General features: G+C 48.8%; 1 long non-coding RNA gene across 1 annotated transcript; it reads left to right on the top strand.

Annotated features, from left to right (window-relative positions):
- Positions 1-1,452: 1,452 nt before the first annotated feature.
- Positions 1,453-20,480, top strand: LOC127694256 (uncharacterized). The gene is made up of 3 exons (XR_007979818.1): positions 1,453-1,509; positions 18,303-18,570; positions 20,309-20,480. It is a non-coding gene; the product is annotated as an uncharacterized LOC127694256 (long non-coding RNA).
- The last annotated feature ends 860 nt before the right edge of the window (positions 20,481-21,340 follow it).

Genomic DNA, 21,340 nt, shown 5'->3' with positions numbered 1-21,340 from the left:
TGTGGCTACATTTATAAGAGCCGACAGATCTGGAATAGGTGGTCTGAACCGATTCAGGTGGGAGCATTGAGACCAACAGTCGCCTGGGGAACCGGAGGGGGAGGGGGGAGGAGAGAGCCTTTGTCTTCAGCTCGTGAAGGACACACCAGGCAAGGAGCACAGGGGAAGCATCGCAAGCACAGGCTGAAAGGGACCCTGGGGGCCTATTTATATGTCTATAAAAACACAGACATATGCTTTATAGATATTTTATATCTTATATATCCATATACCCATATAGCATCTCACATAATTTTTGATCCTGGGCTCAATAAATGGTTATTGAATTAAAGAACAAAGGGATAGTTACATAAACCATTTGCTGAGGTTGTGCTCTGAAGAACACTTTATATATGTTTTCTCTAAGCTGCCCTACAAAGTAATTTTACTTTAGCCATTCCTTTAAAAATGCAGGAAATTGGGCTTTTCAAACAAGTCAAGCATAGGATTCTTATATGGTCTGGCAATTGTACTTTCTTTTGGGGGATTGATCAAAGGAATTGAACATAGGTGCTCAAATGGATAACTGAACACACATGTATACCTATTCTAGTTACACTAACCCAAAGTGGAGGGCCCCAGATGTCCATCCACTGACAGTGGAGAGATCAACTGTGGCACACATATGAAGGAATATTATTCAGCCATAAAAAAGGAATGAGGATAGATACATACCATGTCTTTGGTGATGTAGCATGCACATGCACACACATCATTGAAAACAATGCCAAGAAGCTACATATAAAAAGGTCACTCATTCCGTTTGTATGGAATGGCCAGAGTTGGTAGTCAGAAAACAGATGGTGGCTGGATGCCAGGGACCGGCAGAAAAATGGGGGGGGGGGGCTGACTTGTAAATGTGACCTTTTAGGGGGGTACTTACGTATTTGGGGGCTATATATAGGTAATAATTTTATAGTAGTGTGGATGCATCAAATGCCATTCCATTGTTCAATTTCTCATGATTAGTTGTGGCTGGGCATGGTGGCATGTATCTGAGACCCTGGCTACTCAGAAGCCGAGGCAGGAGGATTACTTGGGTCCAGGAAATAGAGAGTTCTCTGGGCAACTGTCATGAATGTGCCATCTTGGGAACACAAACACACACATTTGTGTCTTTTTACAATATCAGAATTGATTGAATAACAACAAATTTGATGTATAATCCTGCCAGACTTGTTAATTTGGCCGAGGCGAATGCTGGCGTTTTTACTCTTAATTAATTGACATTAGCTCTCACCCCACACTCACACACTAAGTATATCTACAGTTATGGATGCGTGTGTCTTGCAGGGTTAAAACAAGTTTAAAGAGGCGACAGCCGAGTTCAGAAGTGGACTGAGGAAGTCTGTATTGATGAGATAACGAACCAGATGGATTTGGGGCGCAGTTCCTGGAGCGGCTGTCATCAGAGAAGAAGTAGCAACTTGAGCGGAAAGGCTGAACTGGGTCCCGAGCGGAAAACACCAGGTCAGTCCTAGGCGGGTGATCGGGTGGATGGATAGACAGGCCGCAGCAACTGCGTGAAGCTGACACCAGGGGCCGCTGGGCGCCCTCTGCTGGTCGGTCCTTGACACACACCCGGGGTGTCTGATAGTAAGCTGGCGGGGTACCATACCGGCAGTGTTAGGTGACCACCACCTTTGGTAGCCCGGGTGAGGGCCTGGTACTCACTCTCCTTACTCTGGAGTTGTCTGAGGGGTTCTTGAGCCTGGTTTCCCTGATGTCCGTGCGCTTCTTCAGTCTAATTAACCAGGAAAGCTATAAGGTGACTTCCTTTTGACTCCTAGGGATAAGTTGTTTATCGGTTTGTGATGGCTGGGTGGTGCCTGGCAGATGGTGTGGTTTTATGTCCACTCTAGAGTTACAGTCATAATCCTCTATCAAAAGGGAGTTTTTTAAAAAGAAAACTGCTTTGGAAACAAGGTCGCCAAGCCCAAGAAAGCATGTTTGTATACTAAGGAGTAACTGTGAGTTAGGCACAGACTGATGGTAACAACTACATTTTGAGGCTCTGTCTTAAAAAAATCAAGGAAACAGTAGCAGTGGTGTCTGGGTTAAGAGGAGACCGCAGGTGATTAGACTGAGAGCCTGAGCTGCCTGCCATCTGTGTCCCCATGCCGTCTACCCCACGGCCTTACAAACCTCTTCTACCGTAATGTCCACCAATGTCGGCATGGTATCCCAGCAAACTGAATGCAGCCCCACGGTGGCTGAAAGGCCCAGGACTGCACTGTCATCACGGGAATAAGCCTGGGCTAACCTTCTGTAGGGTGACTGACCACACCGGGGAAAGCCAGGCTCTCCCATTAAAGGCACTGCGGAGCAGCCAGTCAGTCGACAAGCTGACTGTAGACATATGAGTGAACTGGCCAAGATGGGGCTGGCTCATGTCAGTAGAACTTCCTGGGCGACTGGGGGCCCATGAGACACAATAAACAACTGTGGGTTTGAGCCATTTAGCATTGCAGCGGCGTGTCTGTAGTATTAGCTCAGAGATGCTGAACACTGCATCTAGAATAACTATCACCCTCAGTAAGAAAAGGTCAAACTGGTTCAAAGTCCAGCTCTGAAGGCACTGCCCTCTCTACTTAGTGGTCACCCTCATTTTACAACAACACGGGGGTTGTACAAAGAGTGGGAACATGAGTGTTGTCTGTGTATGAATGTGCGTGTGTGTGTGTGCGTGTGCGTGTGCGTGTGCGTGTGTGTGTGTGTGTGTATGTATGTGCATGTGCACGTTCATGTATACATACACGTATGTGCATGTGCATATACATATGAGTAGCCTTCTCCTCTGTTCCTGCTGATGGAGAATTCACCCGTACCCCCAGCCACCCTTCCCACAGACCGCGCTCCTATTCCGTAAGTAGGTCCCGAAGTGCCAACCTTGGTCTCCAGCCTGTGCTGTCTGTGGCTTTCGTCATTCTGGCGAAGCCGCTGTCCTGCTCTGCATGGGCCCTGCCTGGCTGACAGGACGGAAAGACTTGCCACTATGCCATTTTCTCCTGAAGCTTTGCATCCTCCTGCCTCTTCGGGAGAGTTTGATTCTGCAAAGCACAGAGTTGCTAGGACAATGGCTGCCTTCGCGGCTGTGGAAATGGTCCCAGGGAGAGCGCCCAACTCATATTACCACATGGTTAAGTGCACCAGGATCCAAAATGATTAGTGTGTTATTCCAGATGCCACCTCTCACCCAAAGAGAATCCTGAGGTTGCTCTCCGTCCCCTGCCAAAAACAGTCCACGCATCAAAGGGCAGGGAAGCTAGGAGAGGGTTGGGAAAGTGAACTGGAGGCCACCTAAACTTTCCCAGAGGGCCAAGGACAGTCCCACCCAGCTCTCCTTCCTGTAGGAAGGACACAGATGAGAGTGTGGTTAGGTTACAAGTCCTGGGAGGGGCCTGCGAGCCCTCTTGTGGTATTCGGCTCAGAGAGGAAGGCCCACCCACATCGCACTGGGCGTCTCCTTCATTACTGTTCTCCCATGAGCCACGAGGGCCCAGGCCACACCGTTCATGCAACCCAATTCTATGCAGACCTGGAGAAGATCAATCTGTGGGAAGACTGTCTGTAGTTCCTGCTCTGGCCACCACAGGCCTGCTCTCTGTAGAACTGAAAGTCCATCTAAACTTCACAGCCTTGGCCTAGTCTTGCTCTCCAATTTCCTCAGCCCCAGGATCAGCACACTGCCCTTCTTCCCGTCCTCCCAGCACTGTCTCCTGAGCTCTGGCTCTCATAGGTTCTGTTTCACACTGACCCACTTCCCGCTCCCTAAGGCCACACCCCCAAGACCTCTGGCTCCTCCCACTACTTGTCACCACGCCTCTCTGAGGAAGCTTCCGGTGCCACCCTCTCTACCCTGGCAAGAACGCTGTGCTGCCGGGGCACCTGTGCTCACCTGCTTCTGGGTCTTTCCAACACCCTATTTCAGTTGCTTGACTGCCTCTACCTGTATGTAGCCGTCTTACCTCATGCCCTTTAGAAGTTTCTGAGCTGTACTTATAGCCTAGCGCCCCTGCAGTTGGTGCAGGGCAGATGGCGGATGGCGAGTGGCAGATGGAGAATGGGAAGGTAAGTTTGGACAGGATGTGGAGGAACTAAAGGTAAACCCGTGCTTCTCCCGCAGTGTGTGTCCTCTCTGCACCTAAGGTTTGAACACTCTGCTATGGTGAGAGGGGTATGGGCTTCAGGGGTGGCTTTGTTGGGCCACAGGACACTGGAACCTGTAATCTGTCTAGGACTGTGGGGCACTGTAGGATCTCTGCAGGCCATCCCCAGAAGACACGAGAACCTAAAACAGGCTCAGGGCCAGGTAGCTGAGAAAATAGCTCGACAGAGGCCTTAATCTCCTTGCTGAAGGTCAAGGGTCAAGGTTGCCCTGGCAACCTTTCCTTTTCCTCACCAATCTGAGGGCTAAGGATGGTGGCTGATACTCCTTCTTGCCACATCTGCTGGTCCAGAGGCGGATGGCATTGGCTCCTCCAACTGTCACGGTGCATCCACGCAAGTCCCTTCTCTGAATAGTGGAAGAGGTCTCCAGTATTTGAGGACAATGAAATCTTGTTCACAGGTGACCAAATGCAATGGCTGCCTCGGGGCAGGGGACAAATAGTGGTGATTCCCACACATGGGGCACGGGAGCCTCTGTGACCACCCTAATTTACTACATACTCCTCTTCCTGGGGTTTGCTCTCGTGTTTCAAGGGGTTGGGAACTAAGCTATGTTCTGTTTTGGTTTCTGACCCTGAGGTGTGGGATTCCTAGGGACGTATCTCTGTCTCCTCCTAATCTATATCCTTGGGCTACACATCACTACCCCAGGGACACAGCTCCAGAAACCCCACTTTCAGGCCATGCCAGCTTACACCAGGATTCACTTTCTAGTTTCCTCAGGGCGCTCTCCCGGGCACTCCTGCTTTGGGACAAAGAGCCAGAGCTTCCCAGAGTCCAGCCAAGCCCAGGACAGCAGAGGCAGGTGGCAGTTGTCCTCCTGCCTCAAACAAAAGCAATCAAGCCATCATCCTGATTTCTTTTTAAATCAATTCCCATGACAAATGTGTCTGCGAAAGAGGGCGGGCTGCCCGCGGGCGTTCACCGCTTCAATGAGGACAACAGAAGGAGCAGGATTCATAAAACTATAATGTGCTGTTTGAACAGATTTGCCAGTAACCTGACCCTGTAGTCTGAGAGTCGGCTCAGCCTTCACCCAGTCCAGATGGAGCCTCTCTGTAGCCTCCTTGGGGGACAGGAGCAGCTCTGTGTGCCTGATTGACCAGGGGGTGCTTGTAAGGAGGGGAACAGAGTAGTTGTGAGTGGGCAGGGACCCTAGGTTGAGGTAAACCTACCCTAGCACTGGGAGACCCCACTTGCCTGCCAAATTTTCTTGCTCTTGTGTAGAGCTTGTGACCTATTTCCTTCTGTGTCAGAGTATACATGATGAACATAAACCTTAAGACATCATGGGAAATGTTTGTGGACTATACCAGGCTCCTGTGGGAGCTCCAGAGTGAGGCATGCTGGGAGCTGTCACCAGTCTGTCCTAAAGAGAATCAAAGCTGAATGAAGCTAGGCACACTTTAGACTTGACCTCCAATGAAGTCACCAGGTAAACTGCTGCAGCCTAGGAATTGTCTGGACAATGGGAAATTCCAACAAGTTTAAGTACCCAGAGAAAGACCCAAGAGTTAATGGAAGCCTAGCACTAGGCAGACAAACCTGAGCTGTGACTGCCGAGACCAGCGGGTCACTTCGGGCTCTGATTAAAGCTTGGGAATACAAGCTAAGGGGACTGGCCCCTCATGGCCAGTCCAGACTTTATTCTTTCAGTGCCCAGCAGAGAACATGTGCTGGGGCTCTGCTGTCCACACTCAGAAGAAAAGGAAGCATTTGAAACGCCCAGAACATTCTGTCTTTACTGAGGCTCACCTTTAGGAGAAGATGAGCCTGCTGGGATTCATCAGAACCTAATCTAACCAGAGGGGTGGAAATAGCCCAACACCAGGCGCTTCTAGCCTTCCCAATGACCTGAAGAACTGAAGGCCATTTTGTAGTTTACAGCTTGGGCCCAGGGGTTTGTAGAGAGGCTGAGACCCAGTCCTGGGGCTTTAGGATACTTCTCTCCCCAGTTGTGCCACTGAAGATGTGCACAGGGACAAGTGTCTACACACCACACTCTGAAGCTCCCCAGGACCCGGACAGAGGATGTCACCTGAATCGTATAGATAAGGAAAGTGAGGCTCAGAGGGATGAGAGACTCTGAGGAAACCCTGAAAATAGCAAACCAGGAGCTAGGACCCAGATTGGGTTTCCTTCCCCATCCAGCAAGCAGCAGCAGGGGGTCTCCAACCTCCACCACCAGCACCAGTCTCCTTCCCTAGAGTCTTCAGTCTCAGACCAGGAGTAACCCTGAGCTTGGCAGGTGACCTCAAATAGCTTCTTCCAGCTTGGCTCATGGAGGCCTCCGGGGGTGACTCTAGTGGGTTGGGGTCCTACTGAACTTCTCTGTGTCACGCCTGTCCCTGTCCCTTTCTGAGGAGCAGAGAAGTTGCTCTCATGTGCTGAGTCCCCGCTGAGCGTGAAGATGCCCAGGAAGGAATCCAGGCTCCTGGCCCAGCTCAGGGCCAACCTGTCTCCACCAGGAGCACCCGTGCCCTTTACTGTCTGCTTCAAGAACAATCTGTGCTGCTTGGCAGAGGCAAAGAGGCAAACCTTTACATCCTCTACCTTAACTAGGGCAAGCGTAAGGAGAGAGCAAAGGGATTCAATGATCAGGCTCTGCTGTTGGGCCACCTGGGTTCCGGTCTCGCTTGTGGCTGTGCGACCTTAAGAAAGCTCCCTTGTCTTGGACTCTTTTTTTTTTATTAAAAGCATATGATAATTAAAGTCAGTTTATGGCTGGTTCAGGGCATGAAGATGACACAATACACTAGGTCTTAGCTCCCGGTAGAAGGAGATGATAAACTGTTATTAGTATTAGGATATTCCCCTCTGAGGCATCTTTAAAGGGATGGAGAGTCCACCATAATACAAGCTTCTGGTGAATGTAAGTCAGTTGTTATCTGACTGCGAAAAGGAAGAGGCTACCCAAGCTCATCTTGAGTGGAAGATTAACAACAAAGAGTCCAGAGAACCAGGGAGGGCCTAGCCCTCAGGAGGCTCCACCCTGTAACATCAGGGTATTAGTGTTGTAAGTTAGAGATGTCCTGCCGGTCAGAATGAGACATCTAAACTGAGAGCGTTATTTCCCTCACCGTCCGGCGTGGCCATCTCTCAGGGGAAGGCACATGAATGACAAGCTATAATTAAAGCCTCAGTGTTTTTCTCTTTGGAGAGGAATGATTCTGTGGTCAAGCACACAGATGAGGACTGTCCGCAGGCCCCTTCTCCTTGTTGCTCTGTCTGCTAGGATGGGTGACCCCTCTTCTCAGGACCTTTACTGGCCTGTCTCCAGCCCATCTGGCAGAGTTTGAGCTCTGGGACTCCTTTGCACAGAAGGTCTAGGAGGATGTCTGTCTGGATACAATGGATCTGAATGGTGGTACCCAGGAAGCTCTGCCGTCTGTGATAGGGATGGGATTGCCCTCCCAGATTGCATCTTCCTGGTTCCAGCTGTACTAGGTGCCCTGCGCCCTGCTACACAGGGCAAGCCTGGGTGTGCAAGGTGGAGGTGCTGCGTGGTGGAGGAGAGGTTTCTCTCTACTAGAAACTGCTGTCAGTTCATGCCATCCTAATGGCCTAGCTTTGCTGGCCCATGTACCCAGCCTGCGGTTGTTTTTCTAGGAGGAGAGGGTGTTTCCCCCTCTCTGGGGTCTTATTCTTTCATTTGATCAGCAAATATTTATTGAGGACTTGCACTATGCCTTAGTAACAGAGAAAAGCAGGCAGATTCCCACCACCCACACCATCCACAGAGAGGAGAGCCAGGTGCCAACAGATTGTGTGGCTCCAAGCCACATGGGAGTCCCAAGCAGTGCAGGCCCCTCCTGAGTGTGCTAGGTGAAGGGAGAAAAGCAGAGCCCACTTCTAGGCCAAGGATCCACATTTCCTTCTCCCAGCCTCTAGCCTATGTCATCGTCCTAGGCCAGGGAGCCACCACGTTTGTGATCTTTTCCCGGCCATCTGGATCCCCCCTAGTCTTTCCTTACCAAGGCAGCAGCATTCCTATTTTACACTTGGGGCAGAGAGGCCTCAGAAGAGAAGAGGTGGGCAGGCACACCACATCCTAACTGCTTCCTGCATACCTGTTTCTTTGTAGTATAAGAGGAAACCCGCAGGCCCCTTTGCCATCTTCAGCATCCTCAGGAAGCCAGGGCTCTTCACGAGCGGAAACAGTTATTTAATTTCTTATTTTTTTCTAAATCAGCTTTCCGATGGAATTCTTGGACCTGTCAGATTGGTCCCCAGTTACTCTCTAGAGAGTAACCGCTGAGGTGGGTGTGGGAGTACATGCCTACAAACCTTCCCCTTACTCCACCACAGAAGGCTTGGGCAGGATGCTTGTCATAAGTTTGAGGCCAACCTGGGTGACAGAGGAAGACTCTGCCTCAAAACACCGAACAAAAGCAGCGAAAAGGGGAGTGTCTTCACACAGTAGCTCTCACTTGTCTGTGAGCACTTGAGGGGTAGGAGAGAGTAATGTTGGGGATGTTTGTTGCCTGGCTTTCTCTCGGAGGAACAGGCAGTGGCTGGTCACCCTGCCTGTCAAGAAGCGTCCCTCACTGCGGACCCCACTCCCCCTGGGCCCCTGCAAGCATTCCAGAGTTGTTCTAACAAGACATCATCAACAGCATGCCTTGGAATAGAGATGTCTTCAGGGTGCCCGGGATAAGTCTTGGTTTTATCTTCACTAAACTGGAGACAAGATTCACACCTGTGCCTGATTATTCCATGAAGCCGATGAACCCCACAGACAAGGAGCCAGCAGGGCCATGCTCCATCTGAAAGCTTCAAGGAGATCTCACCTTTGTTGACTCCCAGGGTTCACTGACTATCCTTATTACTGCACTGTGAGTTATGAGGATCTCTCTCTCTCTCTCTCTCTCTCTCTCTCTCTCTCTCTCTCTCTCTCTCTCTCTCACATGTCTGCCAGCATCTGGGGGCTTACTGGCCACCCATAGCATGGTGTGGTATGCCTCCATGTGCCCCCCTCCAGAAGTGGCATTTCAGACTGTTGTCATTGTCACACACCATTCTGCCCTCTCATGTCCATCTCAATGTCTATTCTAAGGACACCAGTCACACGGATACAGACCCACCCACTCCAGGATGACTTCATCAGAAACACACTAGCAACAACCTATCTCCAACTAAAGTCATGTCATGAGACACTGAGGTGAAGATTTGCAAAGATCTTTGGGGACACATTTTAAACCTGATCTATAGTTACTGGGAACCCCTGTCCCCACAAAGGCCACAGCAATGGCTAGTATCAACACTGCCAGCCAATTGCAAGATGCCACAGGGAAGGGCCGGATTGGTGTCATTGTCCTTTGAGCTGACAAAGCCAAAACAAAATGCAGTACATGCTCAGTAAATGCTTCTTGACGCTGCTGGTCACAGTGTCTTGCTTGTCCTGGCTCAGCCTCGAGAGATCTGGCCACAGGGTCTCTCCTCAGCACACAATCTACCCAGAGCCAATTTCTCAGGGTCTTGGTGTCAGCTGAACCCTGACATCGCAGACTCCTTCATCACCAATCCTGGGAGAGGCCAGCCCCTCGACCTCCAATGGGGCCCTTACTTTTAGTGTGACAGCTATGTTATCCGGGCAATAGGGAAGCAGAGATATTTTAAGACGAGTGTGTCAGCTGGGGTCAGTTTCCGCTTGGCTATCGCTGGTGCTGTCAGGAGGAGAGCGGGTTTGGCTGTCCGGAGGGAGTCCATCAATCACTCCTGACAGCCCTTAATCAGACAAAGGAGCCCTCACCACCGAGTTACAGAGAGGGAGAGGATATAGTATTGTTCAGCTCAACAAAGAATTTTGGACAGGAGTTTTAAGTTGTAAATATAATCTCTCTATCTTCCAAGCATTTAGATTCCTAAAGCTTCAGGCCCTCTCAGGTCTGAGGACTAGTATCCTACCATTCTTCTAGGAAATTGTTCTCTTTACTCAAAGACAGACAAATAGACACACACACACACACACACACACACACACACACACATTCAACATTCATTGGTTTCCTCTGATATACCAGGTGTTTTGGGCAGTTTATCAAGAAGTCTGTGGACTTGGGCAGGCAAGATGGCTGAGTGGGTAAAGACACTTGCCACCAAGTCTGACAACTTGAGTTCAGTTCATGGGTCACACATGGGCAATGAAAGAATTGTCCATGTCTACAAGTTTTCCTCTGACCATAACACTGATGCACATTCATCACACACACACACACACACAATGAATATAAGTAATAGCAGAAAAAATTACTAAAAAGAAGCCCATGGTTCTTTTTGTTTTGTTTTGTTTTGTTTGTTTTTGTTTTTGTTTTTTCGAGACAGGGTTTCTCTGTGTAGCCCTGGCTGTCCTGGAACTCACTCTGTAGACCAAGCTGGCCTCGAACTCAGAAATCCACCTGCCTTTGCCTCCCAAGTGCTGGGATTAAAGGCATGAGCCACCACCGCCCAGCAAGTCTATGGTTCTTAATGGAAGCAAAAGGCTCATGAACAAAGAGGCCCCCATGCTGCATAGGGGCCCTGGAGGAAGGTGGCTCAGCAGGCTGGGGAACCCAGAGGTGGCTCAGCCAAATCCACTTGTTTACACCTTGGTCTAACTGTTTTATTCTAGCAGGCCTAGGACAGTGGCTGCAAGAGATACTGCATGGCCTGTGAAAACAGTAATAGAAGTCTCTTGTTGCGTTAACACTTTCCCTCCTCCACCTTGGATGAAGCAGATACTCACTGCGGAGCTGCCGCCTGAGCACGTAAATGAGTTTGATGCTTACACAGAACCTACGTCTCAGCTTATTGCTCCCCATCTTTTGACTCGGTGTCCCCCTGCATCTGCTGTCATCTCTCGGCCTGGGTGTGACAGCACTGACCTTTCAGTAAGATAAAGCAGAGGGCAGGGCCGGTACTCTTCCTCTGTTCTCACACTGTGGCTACTTCCAACAAAAAGCTCTGGAAAACAGGAAGCATGGTTGACTTTCTCCAGCTCGAAGCGATGCAGCATCCCTCTGCAGCATGCAGAGGGAGATCCAGGGTAGAGGAGGCTGTTGTCTCCTTACCCTCATCCATCTCTCCCTGTCTGCTTACCCCCACCCCCACCCCTGAGACTGGGTTTCTCTGTGTAGCCCTGGCTGTCCTGAAACTCACTCTGTGGACCAGGCTGACCTCGAGCCCAGAGCTCCATCTGCCTCTGCCTCCTGAGTGCTGGGGTTAAAGGTGTGCGCCACCACTGCCAGCTCCCTCTGTCTGCTCTTAAGCAGGCCTCTCTCCCTCCTCTTTTTGGCACTGTCTGGTTTGTTCCATGTTAGGGTGCATGGTCCCTTCCAGATCTAAAGCTCACTTTCCATGTTGTAATCCCAGAAGTCAGGGGTCTTCCTTTACAATGCCTATTCAGAACAATTTTGAGGAAAATCTCAGATTTGGGACAACACACACACACACACACACACACACATGCACACGCACACACACACACACACACACAGAGAGAGAGAGAGAGAGAGAGAGAGAGAGAGAGAGAGAGAGAGAGAGAGAGAGAGCCTTGAGCACTTTGTATGGCCTGGTCACATGGTCATCCTGGATCTACAGTGGGGCTAATATTAAGATAAAGGGAGCCGGGCGGTGGTGGTGCACGCCTGTAATCCCAGCACTCTGGGAAGCAGAAGCAGGCGGATTTCTGAGTTCGAGGCCAGCCTGGTCTACAGAGTGAGTTCCAGGACAGCCAGGGCAACACAGAGAAACCCTGTCTCGAAAAAACCAAATCCAAAAAACAAAACAAAATAAAACAAACAAACAAAAAAAAAAAGATAAAAGGAGTTGGTACACACAAGCTGGGGAGAAAGAAAAGCTCTCAGGGTGGGTAGTGGTGCCCCAGCAAGTCAAGGCTGTGAGCCTGTGAGCTAGGCGTCCCAAGTAAGAGGAGCCTCAGAAAACTACCCAGAAGCACTGTGGCCACATGGGTCCATGGACTGTGCAAAACCACTGCCGGGTCCAGAATCTAAAGCTGGGATTGCTTATGTTCCATTTGGGTTAAGACTGTTCTAGAAACAGTGGCACGTCTACACATGTCAGGCTGAAAGGAACATCTGTCTGTCTGTCTGCCAGGCCCCCCACTCTTGCTCTCCTGCTCTGTGTGTGTTTGCACATGCGTGTGTGCTCGAAAAGCGATCTTGCCAGAACCAACAAGGCTTGCTTGGCCAAGATGGGTATAAGAACAGGACAAAAAACTGAAGTGACACGGGCTTTATAGGAACATGGCTTATTGTCTCCCTGGAGGTAGCTAAGTACCGGGCTTGGTTACTCCAGTGTCTTCTCGACAGCCAGGGAGAGGGCCACCTCTGCAGCCCACAGCCTCTGTATTTGGCTATCTAATACCAAGTCATCAATACACCCGCTCCCAGACCCCACATGCCGACAACACTTAGAGATGAGAGACGTGCAGGGACAGCTATGTCTAGGACAGTGGTCCTGCTGCTGCTCCTCCTCTTCTTCTTCCTCCTCCTTCTAACATACAATGACCCCCTGCCTCAACCTCCCCAGTGCTGAGACCATATAGGATTGTGCCACCATGTCCTGGTACCAGGGGCTCTTTTAAACAAAGACGAAAACTTTGCAGGGAACTTCCAACACAGTTACCTTGTGCCTCTTTGAATGGCATGTCATTTTCCGGACTATTACTTGGGACGAACAAAAAAAAAAAACCTTCTGTGATTAGCTTCGATGAATCAAGATTAACTCGTGGTGTGGGGCAGAGAGAGATACAGCATTATCCCTAAACTTGAAATATAACTCCATCAGATTTTTTTTACATGAATCACTGAGGCTATTGATAGCATCGTTGAGCCTCAGTTACCTCATCTGTAAAGTGGGTAAAAGGGGCAGTACCCTCCTCATACACATGTTGTATTATCTAATGCAGTTTCCAAAACATTTCATGTTTCATTTCCCCTTTTCTTGCTCTGAACACTAACTGGCATCTTGCCTGGCAGTCACTTCTGCTTCTAAAGCTTTCTTTATCACATCTGATGTTTATGAAACATTTAAAGATACACACACACACACTCACACCCGTAAGTGTAGGGATTTACATTTATCTTTTTTTTTTTTTTTACATGTTTTCAGCCCATTATTCCGACCTGTCAAGATGCCGTTGGATCTTGATTCTGCCATTCTTTCTATTAACAATCCCTCTGGCTTTGTGTCAACTGCAAATTTGATAAGCCAGTCTTTCATTCTGCTTCATCCACGATGCGGAGAAAAGCATAGAGATGGACAAGGTCAAGGGATGAGCCTTGGAAAGGCTCCTGAGCCGCAGCACTGCACCCGGGCTCCCTCAGCACCCAGCCCCAAGGCAGGCTGCGTTAGCCTCCGTACTGAGTCGGTAAGGTTTAAGGAAGCCCTTTGTCCAAGGCACCCGTGTCCCTCCTCCCTAGCGGCCCTTCTAGCATGGAAATTCTGTCAGGCTTGGTGAATGCAAGCCAGTCACCAGGAATATTCCAGCTCCTTCTCAAAGTCCTTACATTCAGAAATACGCCACGGTGGTAATCAACCTTGCCAGTCTGTTACCGGAAGTTAATGTTATATGTTGTTCTACCATGAGACTGTGCTGTCGTGACTCGGTGTGCCCGGGAAGCTTTCCATGAGGCTGCCCTGGAGCCTTGTGTCCAGACAAAGGAACCCCTGGAGAGGCCAGAGCTTCCCTTCCCTTCCCCTTGTCCCTCTGAGAAAGTGCTGACTGAGCGATGAGGCTGGCAGGAGGCTCTGGCTGCAGGTGTGGCAGCTGGAGTTAGGACTTGTTTCTTGTCCTGCCCTTACCACATGGGAAGCCGCCATGGTAAAAACCCCGCATCAAAACCACGCTAGGCAGCAGAGTCCCTGTCAGTACCAGAAGGATGGCTGTCTTGTGGACCACTCTCAAAGGAGAGGCTCCATAAACACCCTGACGACCACCCTGGATGGGGGAGTCAGAGGGGTATTTCCCCAGGATATCTCATTTGCGGTTTGTTTGCTTATGGTACTAGGGACTGAACCTAGAGTCCCACCATTATTAGGCTAACCTACTACTGACTGAGCTTCATCCCTAGAGCCTCACCCCTTTAACATTTATTTATTTTATGTATATGAGTGTTTTGTCCACATATGTATCTGTGTACTGCATGAAGATCAGTTGGGCACAGAGGCCAGAAGAGGGCATCAGATACCCTGGGACTGAAGTGGGTGCTAGGATCCAATCTGAGTTCTCTGGAAGAGCAGCCAGTGCTCTTAATTACTGAGCCATCTCTCCAGCTCCCCCACACTCCTTATGTATATGTGTATATATGTATATATGTATATGTGTATATGTGTATATGTGTATATGTGTATGTGTGTATGTGTGTATGTGTGTATGTGTGTATGTGTGTATGTGTGTATGCGCACATGCACATATATACATTTATATATGTATGTATATATGTTTGTATATCTGGTACATGTGTATGTATATATGCATATATGTATATAGTAATATCAGTTTCAGACAGTGCTGGCCTTGCACTTTCCATTGTGCTGCCTGCCCTTGGCAAACAGTTAGGTTTCAGGCCTACACCACCAGCCTGGGACTCCCTAGGATGTCTTTTTTTAAATTTTTACTTTTATTTATTATTATTAGGTATATATGGGGGGGGCGCGTGCCACAGCACATGTGCGGTTAGAGGACAACTTTCTGAAGTCATTTTTCTCCTTCCAACTTTACATGGTCTATGGGGATAGAAACCAGGCTTGTGCACCACACACCTTGACTGAGTGAACCATCTCACCAGCACCCCCTATTAAGACCAAGAAGCAAAGAGCAGAGGGACAGAGGGAAAGAAAGAGGCTGGTAGAAAGCAGGAGAAACATCTAGGGGGCTGTCTGTGGCTGCAACACCTGAGGTGACCACTACCCTCTTCCCTCCTCTCCCTTCAGCTCCAGAAAGTTTGGTGTCCTCCCCCCCTCAGAGTGCTCCTTCCCACTCAGAGTGCTCCCTCCCACTCAGAGTGCTCCCTCCCAGTTAGAGTGTTCCCTCCCACTCAGAGGGCTCCAAGATTGGTGACCAGAGAGACTATGTGAGCAGAAAGAACCAAGATATTCTAGAAGCTCTCTACATAGGACAAAGGTGTAACATTTGCTTGGCAGATGGAGGAAGATCAGAGGCCTTGGGGAAGCTGAGGTCCAGAGAAGAGGCAGGAAGAGGGGTCAACAAAAGAGGAGGACTCTGGGTAGAGGATTCCAACAGAGGTCTATGAGAGTTCCTGGTGGAAAGTGTAGCCAATGGCAATGCAGCCACCGGTTGGACGGCTGGTCCACACCTTGCAGGGGCACTCTCACCTGGGAAACACCAGTGGCTGTCTCCATGACTACCCACACATCTATGCAGTCTTAGCCTGCTTCCTCACTCCTGCCTGTGTGTGGGGAGGGTCAGCGAGGGATAGTGGACCTATCAGTCAGCTAAGGTCTACTCAGCTACACCTTGGGTGTCTCCCATGCCGGTGACTTCTCTGTGCAGCCATCTTCAGCAAACCTGAACAGGTACCCCATTTCCTAGATGCAACTACCCATTCTACAGAGTTGCCCCTACCAGGCCCTGGCTCTGGCAGCTTTATTATAAGTTTATTACATGCTAATTCAAGCAAATAAATTTGCCCCAGCTGTGAAGCAGAGGAGATTAATAACCTCAAAGATTACTTCTCTGCTTTGATGAGTTTCTTGAGCAGAGTATATTTAGGGAGAGCAACTAGATTAGTCAAAACCCCCTTTAATTATTAGTGACACTGTGCAAATGACTCTGTATGACCAGAATACCAACGACTCTACTCCTTGACCTTCGTATTCAAATAAACACATCTTATCTCTTCACCAAGCCTTGAATCCACATACCATGGTAACTGCTGTCCTCAGGACCCAGCAGTGGGACAGATGACATGAGTACTCCATTACTGGGGGATGACAGCCTTAAAGATGCAGGTATCCCTCTCTGTCTTTGCACCTGGACTGGCTTGGGGCCACCAGGGATGCTCTGGGGTATCCTGGAGCTAGGAGCATCAGTTCTCAAAGGAGGGGAAATGACTTGTTCAGAGTCTTACAGGGAATGAGCCTCCTTGTTGTGGCCACTTATATTTTGGATTGGAACATTCCACTTTCCAGATTGACAGTAAAAAGTTTAGGGCTGCTTCCTGTGGAAGCATGAATGTGACCCATTCTGTTTCCAGGAACAGCTGGCGTTCACTGAGGCCTTGGTGTGGCTCTGTCTTAGGGAGTTCCATTTGCGAGCCTCGACTTGCTTGGTTTAAAGAATGATGTGGAACAGCCATTTCAATGGCGGAGCTGCTGTCTCTGCAGCTGGAAGTGGGGTGGGCTATCTATCCAGCATTACTTCTCGTACATACTACCTCCAAGTCCTTACTGCACATCCTGGCACATAGTGCTGTCAGGAGCCTGCAGGAGGAAGGAAATGTCTACTGTTTGATCAGGTGCAGAGAATAAGACAGGGCAGGCAGGGAGGGGGCTGAGGATGTAGCTCCGTTGGTAGAGTGCTCCCTTAGCATGTACAAAGCCCTGGGTTCAAAACCCAGCACCCCATAAGATAAACCTTGTGATATAAGCCCCTAATCCTCAAACTCAGGAGGTAGAGGCAGTAGGATCAGAAGTTCAAGGTCAGTTTTGACTACGTGGTAAATTTGAGGCCAGCTAGATATATTTGAGAACCTGTCTCAAGAAACAGAGGCTGGGTTACAGACAGGGTTAGGCTGGATCCTCTCCTAATGACCTCACAGAACTGTGATACTCACCCCAGTGACCTAACAACACAAAGAACCACCTCCACCTCAGCCCCAGCTCCCACGGGGCACCTCTAGGGACCTCACATGGGACACTCAGAATGCCATTGCACTTCTTATGCTGATGCCAGCACAAGACCCACCAGCCTGGCTGTAAAGCACACACAGCCCAGCCTCTGTGTTTCCGAGGGAGAGAGACCTGTGTTCCCAGAGTTTAAGCAACATGTCCTAAAACGACCTTTCCGTACTTGTTCTGGAAACCAGTCCTGGCTTCTCCTGACTCAAATGTCGCTTCCTTTGGGGAGCTTCCCTGCAGGCTCCTCCCTCCACACTGTCCTCAGGTGACACTTGATGGCGCAGATGTGCTGACAGGCCAACTCCATATTCTGTTGTCCCTTAAAGCAAGGATCCTGTCTCTTCATCCTGAGGTCCTGCCACACTGACTGAGCCTGGTGCTCAAGCAATGCGGACAAGCATCTGAAGCTGTCAGGGATTCCGGTCGTGTGACTCTCTGTGTGAGGCCCTCTATCCCAAGCCTGGTCCTACTGACTGAGAATTTGGGGTGGGGGGGAATCACATGTAGTTCCCTGATCTTGTAAACTAAAAACCTGAGTTGTACAAAAAAGAAACATGATAGAAACAAATTGCAAGAGTGGCTCAAGGGGAGATGCTTTCCTCAGAGTTGGGATGAAGGTCAGATTTTGAAAGAGGAGAAGTGTCCATGGAGACCTCAGTTTCCCCACAGAAGCTCAGGGCCACTTTCTTTCCGAATGCTGACTATATGTATTCCTGGTTAGACACTCGAGCTCATTCCAAGCCTTGAAGAGCATCATCAAAGTAAAAAGTCTTCCAGTAGAAATGCTTGGTCCCTCAGACAGTTTAACTTACAATCTGGAGGACATGGGAGAGCCAGGCCCCGTCCCTTTCTTCTGTGTGTGCAAGGCTGATGCATGTTCACATGTATGTGGACCTAGATGCATGTGCACTTGTATGGGTGTGTGCAGGCTTAGAGGGTGAAGTCGGACATCTCCCATCACTCCCCCGTACCTTGTCTGTTAAGACCTTTCATTTGAACCCAGAGTTGTCCTGTTCAGTTAGTCTAGCTAGCCAGTTTGCTATGGGGGGGGGGGGAGCGGCGGGGTGTCCCTTGGCTAATCCACGTGAGTGCTGGGATTTCAAAGAGGCCTCCATGCCTTCTCAGCATTGCCCTGACCTCTCCTCCCAGCCCTGTCTTCTTTACTCTTTACAGAGCCTCAACTTTAGTTGAGCATCTACTTTTGAGTAAATGTCTCCCACTCTTCCTCATAGAAGTTGATCAGTGCGCTACTCCTAGAAGTTGGCTGTGCAATTTCCTGAGTTCCTTTCAGCAGAAGCAGCCTGTTTTTACCTTGGTGGCTTCCCAGGTGGCACTGGGATGTGATGTCAGCTCGCCAGATCACGGGAAGGAGCCATGTGTTGTGGGTACCAGAGGAGCAGGATGAGAAGAGACTGTGTTCCCGGGACAATGTACCCATCACCCAACCCCAGAGAGCTTCCACTGGCACTGGGGAGACACCTAGACTGCTGCTATCTTCAGGTATCTGTTATAGTCTGGGCTCTGTGTTCTAATGTCAGGACCCTTTGGTATTCACACAACTGAGACTTGCCATAGTATTGATAATGAAGGCCCTTATGATTCTACCTCTACCAAGCATGCTTAGGACCTGCTCAAACACCAGGGAAATGGCACTGGGATCCTTTCTCCTTTTCTCTCCCCCCTTTTTCTCCTTTCCCTGCTCCCACATCTCTCTCAGAAGCAGTCTCTTGCCCAGGTTGGAGCCCCCCACCTCCCAATTTAGGTGAGAAAGACTTGAACATATGCCGCTTCAGTCCCCACCTCTTAAGTGTGGAATTACAGGTGGGCACCGGCACCTCCAGTTTTATGTGGTGCTGAGGGTCAAACCCTGGGACTTACGCATCTTAGGCAAGCACTTCCCAAACCGAGCCACACCCCTAGAATTTCTTTATAAGACAGCTTGTTTTGCTGGTGTAACTTTGGAGCTGTACAAATATGTTTTTTTTTTTTTAAAAAAAAAACCATAAGACATTTTCAAAGTTTGGAAATTGTGAGAAATGAAAACAAGCCCTCCTGTGCACGATCAGCTTGGCAGCACAGCAAACACAGAGGGAAACTGTTCCGAGCCATTTCAAGACAAATTCATTTAATTAACATCCCACACGGGATATACCCCAACAAAAGTAACCGTAGAGTTTTCTTAAATGATTTATCAAAATGCATATTAGTGATGATAATGTTGGCATCGTCAAGTGAATACTGTTGGATGTATCGGGTGAGACAAGGGAAGGGAGTAATTATGCTGCATTTGTTGCAAAAGGGGGTTGTCAGTGGGATCTACAGATAATGGTTGCCCTGAAATGGACTTTGGGGTTACTTGAGAACTAATACATTCTAGTTATGAGGCACAAAATGTACAGTGTGCCCGGAACAGCTCATTATTGAGAAGCCACCAAAGAAGGCCACATAATAGCATCTTGAAGACATCAAAGATGGGACAATTTGATCACTAACATAAATAACTGCACTGTGTAAAATGTGTTTCTGCCCATGGGTTCAGAATGTACTTTTTAAATGAGGAGAAAGAAAGAACATTTATTGCTCATTCTTGGAAGATGTAAAACAAAAACAAAAACAAAAATCTTACAAAGTGGGGCTGGAGGGATGGCTCAGTGGTTAAGGGCACTTGCTGTTCTTGTAGAGGACCCAGGTTCAGTTCCCAGCACCTGCGTTGATTGGTTTCAACTGCCTTTAACTCTGGTTCCAGGGGCAATGATGCCCTCTTCTGGCTTTTGCAGACATGGCATGCATGGGATGCACATAGAGACAAGCAGAAACACACACACACACACACAGAGAGAGAGAGAGAGAGAGAGAGAGAGAGAGAGAGAGAGAGAGAGAGAAGTAAAAAGTAAAAAATCATCTAAAATTACAAATAAAGAGAGGGTATCTTCACCCTTCATCAACGTGCACCTTCCTGGGATGCACCATAGGTGAACTATGTGCTGCATGCTATGAAGGAGGAGAGAATAATATTCTACAGCCATTGAGGAAGTTATAGGGAGTCAGTTACCACAGGCTAGCTGATGAAGGAAACCCATGATTCATGAAATTATGTGTGTGTGTGTGTGTGTGTGTGTGTGTGTGTGTGTTCTTTAGCTCTGTCCATGCAGAGAGCCTCAGAAAACCAATATCCCAGTACCACTGAACATCCCTAGTGCCATGGTTTAATTTCTGAGATGAATTTTCCACTCAAAAGGAGCCAGAACTCATTGAAGAGATGGATGGTTCTGGGCGAGACACAGCAGTGGAGACAAGAGCATCCTATGGCAGAAGAAAAGCATCCAAGAATCGATGAAAACTTGTCAAAAGGACTTGTCAAAGGGGTCCACACTGCCTAAATTGGGGCAATTTGAATATAACAATAAATATTGATGACAGCCAGTTGTATTTATTTATTTAGACAGGGTCTCATTTATCCCAGGCGGGCCTTGAATTTACTGTATGGCCAATGAACTGTCTTGAACTGCTGATCCTCCTGCCTCCACAACTGTTGTGTTGGGGTGACAGGTGTGCACCAGTCTGTGCAACAGTGTGGTGCTAGGGACTGAAGCCAGGGTTTTGTGAATGGTAAGTAAGTACCCTACCAAATTTAAACAATGATCCTGTGTCCATAATGACATTTCCCTTACAGTAAAATACCAATGGATACGTGTGAAGGCAAGATGCCTTTCAAAAATCTCTTCTAGCACAGTAGTAATTAATTCAGACAAAAAAAAATCAGTCAGTGGTAAACTTAACAGGTGTTTTAGTTAGGGTCTTATTGCTGTGAAGAGACATCATGACCATGACAGTTCTTATAAAGGAAACATTTGATTGGAGCTAGTCCATTATCATCATTGAGGGAAACACAGCAGCATGCAGGCAGACATGGTGCTGGAGATGTAGCTGAGGGTTTGTTGTCTGGATTGGCAGGTAGCAGGAGAAGAGAGTGGCTTAGACTTCTGAAATCCCAAAGCCTACCCTCAGTGACACACTTCCTCCAACAAGGCCATACCTCCCAATAGTGCCACTCCCTATGAGCCAATGGAGGCTGTTTCCATTCAAACCATCACAGTAAGTAAAAGCTTAATGAAGGCAGGCTGTGGTGGAACAGGCCTGTTATCCCCAAAAAACCAAGAGGATAGCTGTCAATCTGAGGCCAGTCTGGGTCACATGGCGAGCCTTAGATCAACCTGAGCTACACAAGAGTTGGTCTCAAAAAACAAAAATAAGCAACCAAATATCATAA

This window comes from Apodemus sylvaticus, chromosome 10 (assembly GCF_947179515.1).
Source record: "Apodemus sylvaticus chromosome 10, mApoSyl1.1, whole genome shotgun sequence".
Taxonomy (NCBI): Eukaryota; Metazoa; Chordata; class Mammalia; order Rodentia; family Muridae; genus Apodemus; species Apodemus sylvaticus.
The sequence above is the reverse complement of the archived record's forward strand: the minus strand, read 5'-3'. Positions and strand labels throughout refer to the sequence as shown.